The sequence below is a fragment of the Cucurbita moschata genome, unplaced genomic scaffold, assembly GCF_002738365.1.
Source record: "Cucurbita moschata cultivar Rifu unplaced genomic scaffold, Cmos_1.0 Cmo_Scf00065, whole genome shotgun sequence".
Lineage (NCBI taxonomy): Eukaryota > Viridiplantae > Streptophyta > Magnoliopsida > Cucurbitales > Cucurbitaceae > Cucurbita > Cucurbita moschata.
The window spans coordinates 731,231-749,256 of NW_019268581.1; the positions used below are offsets into that span (position 1 = coordinate 731,231).

The 18,026-nt window shown below is 34.1% G+C and overlaps 1 non-coding gene across 1 annotated transcript; it reads left to right on the forward strand.

Annotated features, from left to right (window-relative positions):
• The first annotated feature begins 17,619 nt into the window (after window positions 1-17,619).
• Window positions 17,620-17,691, forward strand: TRNAP-AGG. The gene has a single exon. It is a non-coding gene; the product is annotated as a tRNA-Pro (tRNA).
• The last annotated feature ends 335 nt before the right edge of the window (window positions 17,692-18,026 follow it).

An 18,026-nucleotide genomic window follows, 5' to 3' on the forward strand; every position in this document is an offset into this window, starting at 1 on the left:
CAAATGTCTTTGCTACCGAAAATCAAAATCTTTCAACTAAAATCAATAAATAAGGATGTTATGAGCATTCTCGATTAGCCATTTCATGCTCAAGTCCTTACTTTGTGTTAATAGGACCCACAGGTCGAGTCAAAGCTCTATGCTCTCTCTTTTTGTGTGGGATTATATGCAGGAGAGAAAGGAATCTGTGGTGGCAGCGAGCAGCGAACAGCAACACTACAACTTAATTTTGACTTTTCACTCTATAAGTGTTAGGATTGCACAACAATGCACACACTCGATCTAGATGAACACAAAGAACAGGATAGAGAAAATGCAAGGAGAATTCTTGCTAAAGGATTTATATTGATGACTTCAAGTATGTACAGTAAGATTGAATACAGAGAATACAGAAAGTACATTTTCAAAGCTCTACCGGACGGGATATATATATGGTTTAGTTTACTGTATATAGTTTTACCAGATTTAACCATCTATTATATATAGCTATTTACCATATATAACTTTACCGGATATAACTTTATCGGATATAACCGTTGACCAAGCAATAAATAAGAGAGCAGGCTCCACAACCAAACAATTCTCACACTTCGAGACTGATCCAGTCAACCAAGAATTTCATTCTCAAACGATCATGAATATCTTCGCTGCACCATACCAATTGAGGTTTTGCACAACCTCAATATTCCAACATCAACACATTTTGTCAACATATTTGCTGGATTCTTTGCACCCTCTATCTTCTTAAAACACATCACCATCTTCCACTAACCTGCAAGTGAAATGGTATCGCCTTCCGTGTTTTATATTTAAATGATAGACCAGGTTCCTCACCAACTGTATGACACTCTAACTATCTCGGTAAAGAATTTTTTCGTGCTTCTTGCCCAATTCTTCCAGATAGTCAATCATCCATATCGTCTTCTTTCCAACTTCAGCTATTGCCACGTACTCAGCCTCAATACAACACATTTTTTATGCCTAGACGTCCCATCATCCATGGCTTGCTCCCACCTAGTTGTATCCTCCAATTGTAGGGCCTCCTCAAAGGGTTGTGGTTCCCTTTCATCAGCAACAGATAGTGTAATGATGGTACATACATATCTGGTACTCTGATAGTACTGGATGATCTTCTCAACACCAGTTCAGGTGTCACTTGCTCCACTGCTGATTCCTCTGCAGTAGTCTCAAGAGTTTCATGAGTATCTGCTACAACATCACTAAGTGAGTTTTCCTGCAACTCAAGCTCAACTCCCACTTGTTTCATTGTCTTGGAACCATACTCCACATCTAGTTCCTCAGCAGTAGTCTCAGGAGTTTCATGAGTATCTGCTACAACATCACTAGGTGAGTTTTCCTGCAACTCAAGCTCAACTCCCACTTGCTTCGTTGCTTTGGAACTATGCTTCACATCTGGTTCCTCAGCAGTAGTCTTAGGAGTTTCATGAGTATCTGCTACAACATTACTAAATGAGTTTTCCTGCAACTCAAGCTCAACTCCCACTTGCTTCGTTAAATTGGAACCATGCTCCACATCTAGTTCCTCAGCAGTAGTCTCAGGAGTTTCATAAGTATCTGCTACAACATCACTAGGTGAGTTTTCTTGCGACTCAAGCTCAACTCCCACTTGCTTCGCTATCTTGGAACCATGCTCCACATCTAGTTCCTCAGCAGTAGTCTCAGGAGTTTCATAAGTATCAGCTACAACATCACTAGGTGAGTTTTCCTGCAACTCAAGCTCAACTCCCACTTGCTTCATCGAACCTTGCTCCACATATGGTTCCATTTCCATCCTTACTTTCTTCAATTCTCTGGCAGTCCTTGTGAAACTAACACGTTTCTGCTTGTTCATAACGTAGTTCTCACAACGACCCACATCAACAGACTTCAGACCTTCTAAAACTCCTTTCGCGGCCAGCATCTTCATTCCTTTCACGCTCATATGTCCAAGTCTATTGTGCCATAGACTTGAATTTGAAGCACTCTCAGCAACAACAGCTATGTTCATACACCCTGCAGTGGTGTATAAGGTTCCAAATTTTGAGCCACGTGCTACCACCGTAGCACCCTTCATAATCTTCCATGAACTCTTCCCTAACTTTGTTGCATAACCTGTGTTGTCCAACTGACCAATAGAGATCAAGTTCTTTTTTAGACCAGGAATATATCTGACATCCTTTAATGTCCACTGATTTTCTGTCGGAGTTTTTATGCAGACATCTCATTTTTCTTTAATCTCCAAATCTTTGTTGTCGGCAAGATACACCTTCTAGAAATTTCCAGACTTGAAATTCCGGAACAACTCTTTATTTGGAGACGAATGAAAAGATGCACCTGAATCCAAAATCCAGGATTCAATCGAACTGTCCACGCTGAGGATTAGAGCATCCCCAATGTCTTCTGTTGAATTTATAGAATGATCATCATCTTCAGATTTGTGATTCTTCTTCCTCTTTGATCTTGTACAACCTGTCCGAAAGTGACCTTTTCCTCCACAATTCCAACACGTTACGTTTGGTCTATTTGAAGATTTTTCTCGGTTCTTTGATTTTGATCGCCCTTTGTTTGGGCCCTTCAGTTTACTTCTTCCCCGTTGGTCAACACTGAGAGCACTACCAGATGAATTTCCAATTTCTCGTTTGCGAATACTTTCGCTGAGAACTACATCTCGAATTTCATCAAACTTCAGTTTATCAGATCCTCGTGAACTGCTGATTGTGGCAACAATAGTATCCCACGACTTGGGTAAAGATGACTTCAAAATCAATGCTTTAATTTCATCTTCGAAATTAATTTCTACCAAACTCAGTTGACTTACGATCATATTAAATTCATTTAAATGATACACAACAAATCCACCTTCAGACATCTGTAGATTGAACAATCTTCGCATCAAATACACCTTGTTCATAGCCGACAGTTTTTCGTACATATTCGACAGCGCCTTCATCTGATCTGACGTTGTCTTCTACTTGATGATGTTAAATGCCACGTTTCTAGATAGCATCAACCGGATCATCCTTAAGGCTTTTCGATCTTTGAGCTTCCACTACTCCGTGGTCATGGTATCCGGCATCACTCCCAACTGGGGTTCGTGAAGATCCTTCTGGTACAAATAATCTTCAATCTACATCTTCCAGAAACTGAAATCGGATCCATCGAACTTCTCAATTCCAATCTTTGAACTTTCCATCTTCACATATCGTGGTGACTTCCGCCTAACTCTGATACCAGTTGTTAGGATCGCACAACAACGCACACATTCGATCTAGATGAACACAAAGAACAGGATAGAGAAAATGCAAGGAGAATTCTGGCTAAATGATTTATATTGATGACTTCAAGTATGTACAGTGAGAGAGAATACAGAAAGTACATTTTCAAAGCTCTACCGGATGTGATATATGTACTATTCAATTTACTGTATATAGCTTTACCAGATTTAACCATCTACTATATATATAGCTATTTACCATACATAGCTTTACCGGATATAGCTTAACCAAATATAACCGTTGACCAAGCTATAAATAAGAGAGTAGGCTCCACAACCTAACAATAAGATGAGCACAATTCATTAAACAAAACAATACAATACTATGAAAGTTATTAAAAGATCAGAATAAGTTCAATCTCCTCGTCCCTCTCGTGCGCCACGACCTTGTCTATACCCGAAAACATAATACAAATTGAAGTAGATGCATTTTAAAACACAAAAATACTGGAGTCATCACTGATGGTGTTAGTATAACACATGCGGAAGCAATTTGGATCTTAGGCACTTTTAGAACATCAATTATAGTAAATAACTAGCATGTTCATAAGTATTAAAACTTAATGAGGTTAAATACTAACCTTTTGTAGTTCAAACTTCTTTTACTTCATGAACCGATTTCGAACCACCACTAGTGTCTTCTCCACTATCTTCCGGCCTTAGAACGGGATTGTAGAATCCGGTGAGTGACTAAACTTAGGAGAGATTTTGTATATGTGAAGAGAGTGTTTGTGAGAGGTTTTTCTCAAGGTTTTTCACCAAGAAGAAGAAGACCTTCCATGTAACATGATCACTCTATTTAAAGAGTCATGTTTGCATGTTCATGCAAATTTGAGATCACCAAATTTTGACACTTAAAATTCCACTCAAATGTTTAGGATTATGTGGAAAGCATGCATGTTTGAGTTAATCAAATTTTGACACTCAAAATTCCACTCAAATTTGTGGGGTTTATTTGGCAAGCATGCAAGTTTGGTTAAACCAAATTTTGACACCTCAAAATTCCACTAACATGGATTTTTCCCTTAAATGAAGTCAACATTTTGACTTTCTTCATTTTAATTCAACAATTAATTTGAATAATCAATTTCAAATTAAACTAACATTAAATGATTAATTAAACTATTTAATTAATATTTAATATTAATTCAAATGCCAATCCCAATCAATTCCGACACATAATTGATTAAGATATTTAAATCTTATTTAAATATCTCAGATTCTCTCTTTTTGTTTAATTCGTAAATAAAACAAAAATGCTGTTAAATATATCGTATATATGTAACGCATATTCCCTAATTTGAATTCGAACACTTCAAACTCACTCGTCACACTGTTCTATGGTTTAGTCCAATATGAGCTAGCAGAGGGACCTAATGGACCTATAGATCATGGGCTCCAACGATCCAAGATTAACCGGTTAAACTCATTAACCTGGTTAACCAACATTCGTTAACTACTAGGACACTCCACTATAACCTAGTAGTTGCACTCCCCTCACTATAGATATATTCCTGTCCATCTGATATAACCATGATTAGTAAGTCGATCCTTCACAGGTTGTTCGTAACTAGAGTTGGGTCAATTTACCGTTTTACCCCTGAAGTTACTTCTTGTTCCTTATGTCTCACTAATCCTCTAATGAACAATTGGTTTGTGGTCCAACCAGTAAACCGAATCCCTCTCCGGCCAATGAGAGGGTGGGGCCCCTTGTTCAAGACCTGTAGTCAGTGCTTAAAGGAAGTAACTCTCTTCTATCCCTAAAAGTGGGTAGGAGTGAATTCCGTCTTGCACCCCACGTCTCCAGCCATTCACCCAGTCTTACCCCTGAAATGGGAGGCCTATTGAGTCGGCGAACTAGAGCCACTCTCACCCATGCAAATCTAAGGATAATTCCGAATAAACAGGAGTTCATGGTTAGCTCAGGATTAAAACTGAGTTACCTAGGTTATCGAATGAAAAGAAAATCAGTCTCAACAGTAAACGACATTATAAAGTGAGAGTGGTTTTCTTCATGGTCCGATCTTATGCAATACTCATTGCATAGGACGCCCTCACTCACATGTCTCCACATGTACAATTTAGTGATCACATTGTTTATATCATATACAAAAGTGGGTCGCATCCATAGTGTCCCCAGAATAAGGTACTCAGCCTTATCCTTATACTATAGATCATTTTGACTATATACTTGAACTTGATCCACTCTTATGTCTCTACATATAGTTCAAGTAATCATACTATAGCCAGAGTGTTCTTAGTTTATTGGATTTAGATTAATGATCGTAAAGTTCACTTTATTCAATAACAATCTTTACTGAATAAACAACAATAATAACTTTATTGAAAGTAGAATATGTTTTTGTTTACAAACTATGAGTTTTAGGACATAAAATCCAACAATCACATGGTTGATGTTTTCACCTTCCTCACCAGTCCAGTACTACGACCTTGTCTTAATTAAGCCTAAAACCAGAATATGATTTTAGGTCCCATTAGACATGGAAAGACTTACATGTGTGTATTTTTTTATCCTAACAATAAGGTCACTTATGGTATTTTTTTAAATAGTCATTCTTTTCCTAACATTTTTTCGGTTAAAAACATGATTCATAATTACTACTGTATATTAATTTAAATTTTATTGTCATGTAAATATTTGAAATGTTTCTATAAAGGCTCCAAGGTTTCATGAAAACATTTGAAAACTCTCCTAATATGTATATTGCATACCTTAAAATTAGAGTCGCTACACATGATTTACATTTTCATCCATGAATTTTTACTAATTACGATGTTTTGGTTCGTAAGGTTAATATCTATAAATGTTTAAAAGAATTAAAAAAAATTTATGAAGAAACTAACGATACTTTATATCTTTTTAGTTGTTCTACTGGATCGGTCGTTCAAGACCTTTGGTCTCTATCCGGACCCGATGAATAAAATGGGAACAATTCTTATGCACTCGTTGAGAATGATTCTGATCTAGTTCATGACCTATTAGAAGTAGAAGATGCTCTGTTGGGATTGGGATCCTCACGGACAAAAAAGATTGCAGTCGGTTTGATAGTGATCGAGTGACATTGCTTCTTCGGCCGGAACCTAGGAATCTCTTCGATATGATACAAAATGGATCAGCATCATAATTATTTTAAATTAATTAACCAAAAGATAATGCTAAATATTCGAACCAATAACCAAATGAAAACTAAACTTCGGAGTATAATAAAAATGTTACGGTGATATCTCACATCGGTTGGAGAGGGAAACGAAACATTCCTTATAATGTCGTAGAAACTTTTCCCTAGCAGACACGTTTTAGAGCCATGAGGCTGAGAGCAATATGTATCGGCTCAAAACGGACAATAATTTTTAGCGGTTGGCTTGGATGGTTGTAACATATCAAAGAAGACAATTTTTGTTAACAGTGAGCTTTGACTATTGTAACAGATCAAAGTAGACAATATCTATTAGCGGTGGACTTGAGCTGTTGTAACCGGTCAACCCGAAAAATATTTCTTAGGGGCGAGATTAAAATGATATATATATATATATATTTATTCTTTCGATCCTTTGAAAGAAATAAAAACTTGATCCCAATTCATTACTTGCCTCCCTTTTGTGATCTTTACATTAAGTTTGTAAATGGTAGCCTCAGTGTATTAAATTCATAACATCCCATTTAATGTTGTATTTCTAAAATTCATATTACCAAATTAATTGAATATTGTCCCAAAGATTATATAATGAGATGGACAACAATGAAACTAACATCATCCCATCGAACCATTTACAATACAATATAATCGCAAATAAACTTAGTCTCAACTTGGCTTTCATTGTTGCGATGATATTGCTCCTCGTCTCTTCTTTTGGTAATTTTCAAGATATTCAATATGTAGAATCAGTACATCCGTTTTTGATAACTCTCTAAAAGTAGAGTTATATCAAGTCTTGTTGCCATTAATTTTGCACTTATACTCACCATTTTCTCATTAATTGCTCCATTTATTCTAATTAGTATACATGAAATAGCCAATTGTGGTTTAACATGAAAGAAGATTAATTTCCATAAATCGAGCTTCATTGTACACTTAATTGAACTATTTGGTAAAATTCTAGAACATTTATGCTGAACCATGATGTTATAGCAAATTTGGAAACAACACTGCTTGCAAATCTAGAAATAAATTGCAGACCTTGATGCTGAAGCAATCAGCAAATCTAGAAATAAATTGCAAACCTTGATGCTGAAGTAATCCGGAAAGCAAACTTTTCGGGGATGACCTGGAAATTTGAATCCACATTAGAAGTCCACGTGGATCATTGGCTACCAAATTAGAAACATCCTGGGTGGATAATTTTGTCCTTTCTCAACCCTAAATTAGAAGAAACAAGCATTATAAAAGGAAAAGCATACCTAAAATAGGGAGGGGCCACTCTTGGGGAGAGAAATCGGATTAGACAGTAGCAGCCTTCGCTGCTGTGAAACCAGAGAAGAAGAAAATCCTAAGGAAAAGGAGACCAACAAGGATTGATTAGGGTAAAGAGGTGGACGTGAGAGCTCAAGGGAAGGGAACTTCCATTGCCGAACGACAACAAAATGGGATAACTCTCTATTTCCTTATTCTCTTTTCTCATTCCATCAATTTTACATGATTGAGATGCGAATTCCTCTGTTTAATTCAGTTTGTATGGAGAGCTTGTTGGATCGATATGACAAACCCTAGACTGGGTGAAGAGGGTTTCAACAATATATGTATTTTTTTTTAATAAAAATAAAACTTGATACCATGTAATAAAAATTAACAATTTAGAATTTAAATAGAAGAGGAATTTAAATAGGAAAAGGGTTAGAAAATATAACACCGTAGTTTTATAGTGGTTCGGTCAAACTCGACCTACTCCACCTCCCATGTGCCTCTTGGGAATTTGAATAAAACTTTCTGACTCCTTCTTCGGATTAGAGCCCGAGCCCAACTGCTACACTGCTTCTTTTACGAGTGCAAGAGCAATCTCAATCCTTTCTATGGCTCAGGATCAAACCGATACACTGCTCTTTTTTCGAGTTCAAGAGCAAACACAATCCTTTGCCAAGACTCAGGATCAAACCGGTACAACTGTCTGAAATCTTATAGAAACACACCACAACTCTCTAGAGTAATAGATTTACAATTGATTTACAATTTTCTCACAATACAATAGACATCTCTATCAAGAATAAGATAAACAAGAAATAGAATTGGAAGCTAGAAACACACCACAAGTAATAGATTTACAATTTTCTCACAATGCAATAGACATCTCTCTCAAGAATAAGATAAACAAGAAATAGAATTGGAAGCTATAAACAAGAAATAGAATTGGAAGCTATAAACAATAAATAGAATTGGAAGCTATAAACAATAAATAGAATTGGAAGCTATAAACAATAAATAGAATTGGAAGCAATAAACAATAAATAGAATTGGAAGCAATAAACCAGAAATAGAATTGGAAGCAATAAACCAGAAATAGAATTGGAAGCAATAAACCAGAAATAGAATTGGAAGCTTTGGAGAGAGCAACAATGGAGGCTTTTAAACAAAAAAATCAAGAAAACTATGGAAATTGTGTATTGTGTTCTATGTTGTGTGTGTTGTGTTCTGAAAAATATGAAGAGGTGATGAGAGAAATAGAATGAGGCTTTTAAACAAAAATTTTAGATTGAGAAAACTATGGAAATTGTGTATTATGTTCTATGTTGTGTGTGTTGTGTTCTGAAAAATATGAAGAGGTGATGAGAGAAATAGAATTGGAAGCTTTGGAGAGAGCAACACCAGAATTGGAAGCTTTGGAGAGAGAAACAATAGAATTGGAAGCGAGCACACCAGAATTGGAAGCTTTGGAGAGAGAAACAATAGAATTGGAAGCTTTGGAGAGAGAAACAATAGAATTGGAAGCTTTGGAGAGAGAAACAATAGAATTGGAAGCTTTGGAGAGAGAAACAATAGAATTGGAAGCTTTGGAGGGAGCAACAATAGAATTGGAAGCTTTGGAGGGAGCAACAATAGAATTGGAAGCTTTGGAGAGAGCAACAATAGAATTGGAAGCTTTGGAGAGAGCAACGGTAGAATTGGAAGCTTTGGAGATCGCAACAATAGAATTGGAAGCTTTGGAGGGAGCAACAACAATAGAATTAGAAGCTTTGGAGAGAGCAATAACAATAAAATTGGAAGTTTTGGAGGGAGCAACAATAGAGGCTTTTAAACAAAAATTTTAGATCGAGAAAAAATTTTAAACAAAACTTTTAGAAGAAAACTATGGAAATTGTGTATTGTGTTCTATATTGTGTGTGTTGTTTTAAAAAATATGAAGAGGTGATGAGTTTAAATAGTGATCAAGTTGGGAGTGATGAGTTTAAACAGTTATCAAGTCCTAAAAATAGGAATTGATATGTACCACTAAAACCTGGACCACGAAAAAATAATATTATTTATTTTTAAATTTATCTAAAAAATAATAGACCACATGTTTCATTTTATATATATATATATATATATATATATATATATTATTTTAAATCCATTTTTATTTTCTATATATATATATATATATTTAAATGTAATAATATAATAAAAAAATGTTAATGAAAACTAAAAAATAAGAAATGATATGATATGAACGATATACGATATGTGAAATGATATGAAAAACGATATGATATGTATGGAGCTCTAGCGGGATTGTATTAAATGATAATGAAATGAAAAAATATTGGGACTTCATGCATTGGGGGATACCCCTATTCCATCACGAGCGTTCGGACACGTACACCACTAGACAGATGAAGTATTATTATATTTTATATAATGCTGTCATGACGGTTACTAATTCTAATGGGTGTCCGGCATAAGGAGCTACCAGAGTAGGCTCGCCCGACAAGAAAAGGGGTCTAGCAGTGTGCAAACTGCCTACTGAGCTTGTACTTGCACGTATGGGTTGTGTGTAGAGTATATGGCACACATCTAGGCTACCCATTAGGATAGTATCGTGGGAAAAAAGACTCATATAATAGGTCCAGTCATTGCATTCGCATGTTTTTTTGCATTTAACCCCAATAATGGGGTCACTTCCTGAGTATTTCTCAAAATACTCCAGCCACGTGTTACCTCTATTTCAGGTTAAGGCAAGGTATTTCTGTACGGCTGACGACGACATCGCAATTCGAGACCATGGCACATGCATGGGGTAGTTGTATTATTTTAGACTTAGGCTAGAATAGGATGCTTTTAATTTAAACGTTTATTTATTTTATTTATTCTTTTATTGTGTCGTTTTTAAAAGTGTTTTCAAAACACGTAAGAACATGGCTGTGTTTTAAAATGAAGATGTCGTCTTATGAAAGTTTAAATAAAGTATTTCCGCATTCAGGAGTATTTATCAAAATTCATTTTATCATTAAATAAAATTTATGACAAGGAAATATAAACAGTTACCAACTTCTCGTGTGAAATCTTTTATGGTAATTCTAACATTTATTTATATCCTTCATCAATAAGAGGATGTTTTAGCTATTCCACAAACATTTTTTTAGATGGTTTTTAATCTATTGAATTTCAAAATAAAACGTTCGAAATAATTTTTTAAAGATAAAAGTATTTCTATTTGAATCAAATCCAAAATATAGGATAGCTACCAAACAGTCAAATTTATTGGTTGATTTGTACATTAATTTTTTTTTTGTTGGTTTGTTTTGAATCTTCCCATTTCAGTTATCCTACCATATTTTGGTTTCATGTTACCTAATTTGGAATGCCAGTAAATATTCTCAATTATATAAGAGTTGGGTAGAATTATCAGCACCCAAAAAGCTCTAAAATCCCTTAGCCATGGACAAGAATATTTCTATCAAGTTGGCTTTCCTAGGTGCAATCATCTTGTTCTTCACCGTCTTCGATACAGGTATCTTGTATTTATTAAAAATGTAAGAGTGTTTGAGGGTTGAGTCGGGTCAGGTCAGATTATGACATTTTCTAGACCGAACCCAATTATTTGCATTATAAATTTTTCAGCATAAACAACCGTTATTATATAATGAATCCAACTCAACCCAACTCGACCATAAATTTTTTGGGATAGATAGTTGGTTCAGGTAGTTCGTGTTATTTATTCAATTTTTTTTTATTTTGATAAAAATAAAACATTAGTTTGTAAAATATATGTTTATTTATTTTCATACGTTTGGTTACGATTTGCAATTCAATTTTGTGTATATTTTGTAAGCAAACATGTATATCTTAAAATTAAACGTAAGTTTGATTGTATAAAGATTCAAACCAATAAGTTTTAGGGTTACCAAAGAACGAGAACTCAGTAGAACTCAATTCAACATATGTTTTGAAAAATTACTTTTACTAGATATTGTAGAAAATAAAATAATTATGAAATAAAATAAATACATATAATTGTATTGTACACAAAAATGCATATTTTAAAATTAACAATAAATTTAGATTGTTTTGGTTAAATCTAGTTTTGGGAACCCATAAACCAACTCAATCATAAAAGTTTTTAGTTATTTGAATGTAGTCCAAATAAGTTCATAACTGAACTCGAACTAGATTAGTTCGGTCAATCCAATCTAATTTCGGGAGAACCCTTAAACCAACTCAATGAGAAAAGTTTGTAGTTATTTGAATGCAGTCCAAATAAATTCATAACGTAACTCAAATTGCACAGATTAGGTTGAGTTGATCGAATTTTTTGAGTCATTAGATACATTTTGATATTAATTTGAGTATTACTTTGTTTGATGAACAGTGACAAGCAAACCATTGAGAATACAAAGAAATCATATTCATATTACGTGCAACATTGTCCAAGATTGCTTTAATCCTAAGGTTTGTGAGTGCAAATTTGGGCTGTGTTTTTGCATACCTAAGAGCCCGCCGCCGCACTTCAGCTTCCACCATGACAACATCAGTGATACCACTCAAAACTAAGACGTGGCTCTCAACAACTATTCAATAAATACCATTATTTTCATCGCAATATGCTTTACACAAATGAATACGACTGTGATAAAACCATGTATTTCAATATTACATATTAGATTAAATTGAAAAATTACTTTTTGTTTATGATTTATGAGTTCAAGTATGATTATTGTGGATGAGCGATTGAGGTAGATGAGAGATGACTGCGTGAACTGCGTCGTTTTATAGAACGTTTTATAGGGCCGTTACGTATCGTAGTCAGCCTCAAGGTTTTATGACGCATCTACTATGAAGAGGGTCTAGCCCTACTCTGACCAGTGCTTTACGTCGTCTGGTGACTGGCTTTCGTACCATTTGTAATGGCCCAAAGCAGACAATATCTGCTAGAGTTGGGCTTGGCTGTTACAAATGGTATCAGAGCCAAACACCGGGGGTGTGTTAGCGAGGACGTTAGGCCCTCAAAGGGGTGGATTGTGAGATCCAACATTGGTTGGAGAGGGGAACGAAACATTCCTTATAAGGGTGTGGAAACCTCTTCCTAATAGAAATATTTTAAAACCATGAGGCTAACGAAGATACTTTTTTATCTTTTGAGTTGTTCTGCTGGATCGGTCGTTCAAGACCTTTGGTCTCTATCCAGACCCGATGAATAAAATGGAAACACTTCTTATGCACTCGTTGAGAATGATTCTGATTTAGTTCATGACCTATTAGAAGTAGAAGGTGATCTGTTGGGATTGGGATCCTCACGGACCAAAATGAATGCAGTCGGTTTGATAGTGATCGAGTGACATTGCTTCTTCGGCCTGAACCTAGGAATCTCTTCGATATGATACAAAATGGATCAGCATCATAATTATTTTAAATTAATTAACCAAAAGATAACGCTAAAGACCAAATTGAGCATTACTGACAACTAGGAGTAAAATGTAAAATATTCGAACCAATAACCAAATGAAAACTAAACTTCGAAGTATAATAAAAATGTAACTGTGAGATCTCACATTGATTGGAGAGGGGAACGAAACATTCCTTATAATGTCGTAGAAACTTCTCCCTAGCAAAGACGTTTTAAAACCGTGAGGCTGAGAGCAATATGTAACGGCTCAAAACGGACAATATTTTTTAGCGGTGGGCTTGGACGGTTGTAACATATCAAAGAAGACAATTTTTGTTAACAGTGAGCTTAGACTATTGTAACAGATCAAAGCAAATAATATCTATTAGCGGTGGACTTGAGCTGTTGTAACCGGTCAACCCGAAAAATATTTCTTAAGGGTGAGATTAAAATGATATATATATTTTTTAATTCTTTCCATCCCGTGGAAGAAATAAAAACTTGATCCCAATTCATTAATTACATCCCTATTGTGATCTTTACATTAAGTTTGTAAATGGTAACCTTATTGTATTAAATTCATAACATCCCATTTAATGTTGTATTTCTAAAATTCATATTAGCAAATTAATTGAATATGGTCTCAAGATTATATAATGGGATGGACAACAATGAAACTAACCTCATCCCATCAAACCATTTACAATACAACATAATCGCATACAAACTTAGTTTCAACTTGGCTTTAGCTATGATATTGCTCCTCATCTCTTCTTTTGGTAATTTTCAACCTTGTTTCTTTTTCTTCTTTTTTTTTTTTCCTTTTTTGATATCCAAAAGTAGAGTTATATCAAGTCTTTTTACCGTTAATTTTGCACTTATACTCACCATTTTCTCATTAATTGCTTCATTTATTCTAATTAGTATACATGAAATAACCCATTGTGGTTTAATATGAAAAGAATATCAATTTCCATAAATCGAGCTTAATTGTACACTTAATTGAGCTATTTGATAAAATTCTAGAACATTTATGCTAAACCATGATGCTATAGCAAATCTGAAAACAACACTGCTTGCAAATCTGGAAATAAATTGCAAAACTTGATGCTGAAGCAATCAGCAAATCTAGAAATAAATTGCAAACCTTGATGCTGAAGTAATTCGGAAAGAAAACTTTTTGGGGATGACCTGAAAATTTTAATCCACATCAGAAGTCCACGTGGATCATTGGCTACCAAATTAGAAACATCCTGGGTGGATAATTTTGTCATTTCTCAGCCCTAAATTAGAAGAAACAAGCATTATAAAAGGAAAAGCATACCTAAAATAGCGAGGGGCCACACTTGGGGAGAGAAATCGGATTAGCAGCAGCAGCCTCCGCTGTTGTGAACTACTGTGAAACTAGAGAAGAAGAAGAAAATCCTAATCCAGCACCTGTTGACAACAGAAGGAACAGGAGACCAATAAGGATTGATTAGGGCAAAGAGGTGGACGTGAGAGCTCAAGGGAAGGGAACTTCCATTGACGAACGACAACAAACTGGGATAACTCTCTATTTCCTTATTCTCTTTTCTCATTCCATCAATTTTACATGATTGAGATGCGAATTTCTTTGTTTAATTCAGTTTGTATGGAGAGCTAAACTTTATAGGGTAGGCGAGAGAGTTTTATATAGTTTAACTATGCTGACGGTATGATTTTAGTTTATTAAAGAGTTGTTGTTAATGATTTACATGTGTGTTTAATTAACTACTTTACATACATCGTTGTTCTCTTATTCGGGAGAAGAGAGGAAGCAATGAAATCCTCTTTAATACTCTAGTTCCATAGCAAGAAAACTTGAAGGGTAATAATAGGGTTAGGAATAATTCTTCTCCTAGTACAACCATTATGAAAATAATCATCATTCATGACCCTCGGAGGTGGGCTTGGGAATCTATTAAAAGGAACTGAAATCTACCACAAAACTCAACAACTTATCTATTTAATCTCTCTTAGCCAAGCGTTTCTCATTATAGTTGATTTTCTCATTATTTAGCAGTGGCACTCTGCTTTAGTTTTGTTGAAGTAGTCAAAATCACCAACATCTATTTGAATGTTACCCAAAAACTCACTTAATTTCCAGCAATTAAATTTACCAAAAGGATAGGTTCTCTGTGGAATCGATAATTTACTTATTACTTCCTACTTGTGATAGTGTATACTTGCACTTAATCTTGTGAGCTTTACATCATTTTAATAAATACATCCACAAGCAATCGAGTTTTTGGTGCCGTTGCCGGAGAACCTAATTTGGTTATTTTACTTGTTGTAGATTTTCGTGAGTTGGAGCAAAAAAGAAGCCATAGTAAGCCATAGATGACAATTATAGCCTTCAAACAAAAACTAGAGTAATTGTGGTGAACGAGATAGAAACTCTAGTGTTCATCCATAACATACAACCACTACCTAAATTATGACCTAAAAATTAAAATTTGAAAACATAAGTTGTAGTTAAAAATTATATAAAACAATCTCCTAAATCCAAGAACTCGTGTCCAATTAGTAAATCCTAATGATAGTAGCTAACTTACAGTAATTGAAGCTCCACATGAAATAATTTAAAATTTAAATTACTAAACTAAAGTTTATCTTGTCTTTAATGAAGGATGAGTTCACTGCAATAAATATGGCATTCCATAGCTTTTAAGTATAACATTTTAAATATTATGTTATGAAAGAGGGAGAAAAAAAAAAAAAAACTGAACATTTCCCTTTTTGTTAAAAGATGGTGAAAAGTTGGGTTAAAAAAGAGAGGACATTTGGTATTTTTTAAGAAAGAAAAGTTGGGTTTAAAAAGAAAAAAAAAGGGAAAGGCGAAAACCACTGTCCAACCTTTCTTTCTCTCTTTCCCCTTTCCTTTACTGTTCAACCTTTCTTTCTCTCTTTCCCCCTTTCCTTTATTGAATGTTGTCCTAAAATATGTGATTCTCTTTTTCTTCCCATTTGGAGTTCACGCTTGTTTCCCATTTGGAGTTCAAATTATGCTAAATTGAAGTTAAATAAATCTATTTTTAATTGCTTTGATCCTAAGTGTTTGGTGCTTCTATTGACAGTGTTGTAAGTATTTACTTGCATCGCTGGTTTACATAAATATTTTTTTAGAAAAAGTTGTCTTGGTGGAATTCTGCTCCTATTCCTTAAAACGAGATCGTTAATTTCAGTGAACCTGTGATTGTGAAGTATGATAATACTAATATAATCATTTTAGTAGTTCTCATATCTTGTTGATGTTTGGCACATCATCCACATTATTTTTTTTTTTTTATGAAAATTGCAGGAACAAGTGAAACATGCTAACAAATTACTCCATTATCTGTTACTATTCCTTTCTCGACGTTGGACAACATTATAGAGACAATGGACTAGTAAGGCATCGACTGCACAACATATTAAAAGAGCTGGAAGTACCGAGCCTAGGCATTGTTATTGTCTCTATTCTTCTTCATCTGTAGTTTTTAGTAATATGTTTCTTAAATATTCCCTAAATTTTATGTTCATCAAATTGAATACTTTATTTTGTAATGGATAAGTAGATTGTAAAATTTGAATTATGAATGGAAGTCCCTTCATATTTATTGTGTTATAAAATATTCTTTCATGATAGATTATATTAAAAAAGTATTGTCTGAGTCATTTAATCAAAAATAAAAATTATAATAAAATTTATACCACATAAAAGAAATGTCATTAAAAAAATTATTACATTAATTATAGTAATTATAAATGATTAAATAACATTATCATAACATAAGATTAAAGCTATAAATACTATATTATAACATTAAGAAAATGCTTTTATAAGTTAAAAATAGCCAATATTTTAGTTATATTAAAAATATTATAGCTCTAAAAAAAATGCTATAAAATGTTTTTATAGCAATTTATATAAGCTATAGTATCATACTCTATTATAGCATTTTTTACAGCTATAAAAAAACGATATAAAAAGTCTCAGACTTTTAATAACATGGGCTGTCACGACGTTTGAAAAGCGTTATAAAAAGTCTGTGATAGCGTTTTTCATAAGCTATCATATTTATTATTTGTCGTAGTGGTTGCACTTAAGTTCATGAAATGTTTATAGACTCCAACTCTTAGTACTATTAATGTGAGTTTGTCATAAATCAAACTATGTTACATTCAATACAACTCCATTTTCTTGTCATACGAAGCAAAATAAAAGAACTAAATCAAACAAACTGATTAACTCAAACAAACTATTAACTCAAACAAACTGATGAACTGAGCCGAATAAATTCAACCCAACCCAAACTGATTAGTTTGATTCATTTGTTGGGTTGTAGTTTATTTGATAACACTTGCATATTAGAACAATTCAATATTACATGTCTTACTTACAAGTAAAATACTAAACCATCAACTTTTTGTTTTATAGTCCAACAATGGCTCAAGAAAATAGATTTCAAACTTGAGAGAAAAAAATATATTGAGTAGGAGTTAAAAATGTTGCATTATTTTAAAAAGGGCATTTGGTCTAGTGGTATGATTCTCGCTTAGGGTGCTAGAGGTCTTGAGTTCAATTCTCAGAATGCCCCTATGTTCATTTCTCAAAAGATAGTAATTACCGCGAACCTTGTGTAAATAATTTAACAGCGGTCTAAATCTAAAAGATATAATAATTGTTTATGGATTTCATTTATTTTGATTTAAAATGTGGTTTTTAAACATTGAACCAAGAAGAGATGAGAATAGCGAATGAAACATATTCAAGAAGCCGGACTTCAAATAGAGCATTACACAAATTGTTCTATTGTATTCTTTCTAGGAACTTTTCATTATGTTGTCCGCTGTCGTCAAATAGGTCATCTGTTGTCACAATCCTTGTAAGGAAGATGTGCTCAAATAACCGATGAAGAAGTTTCAGACAGCC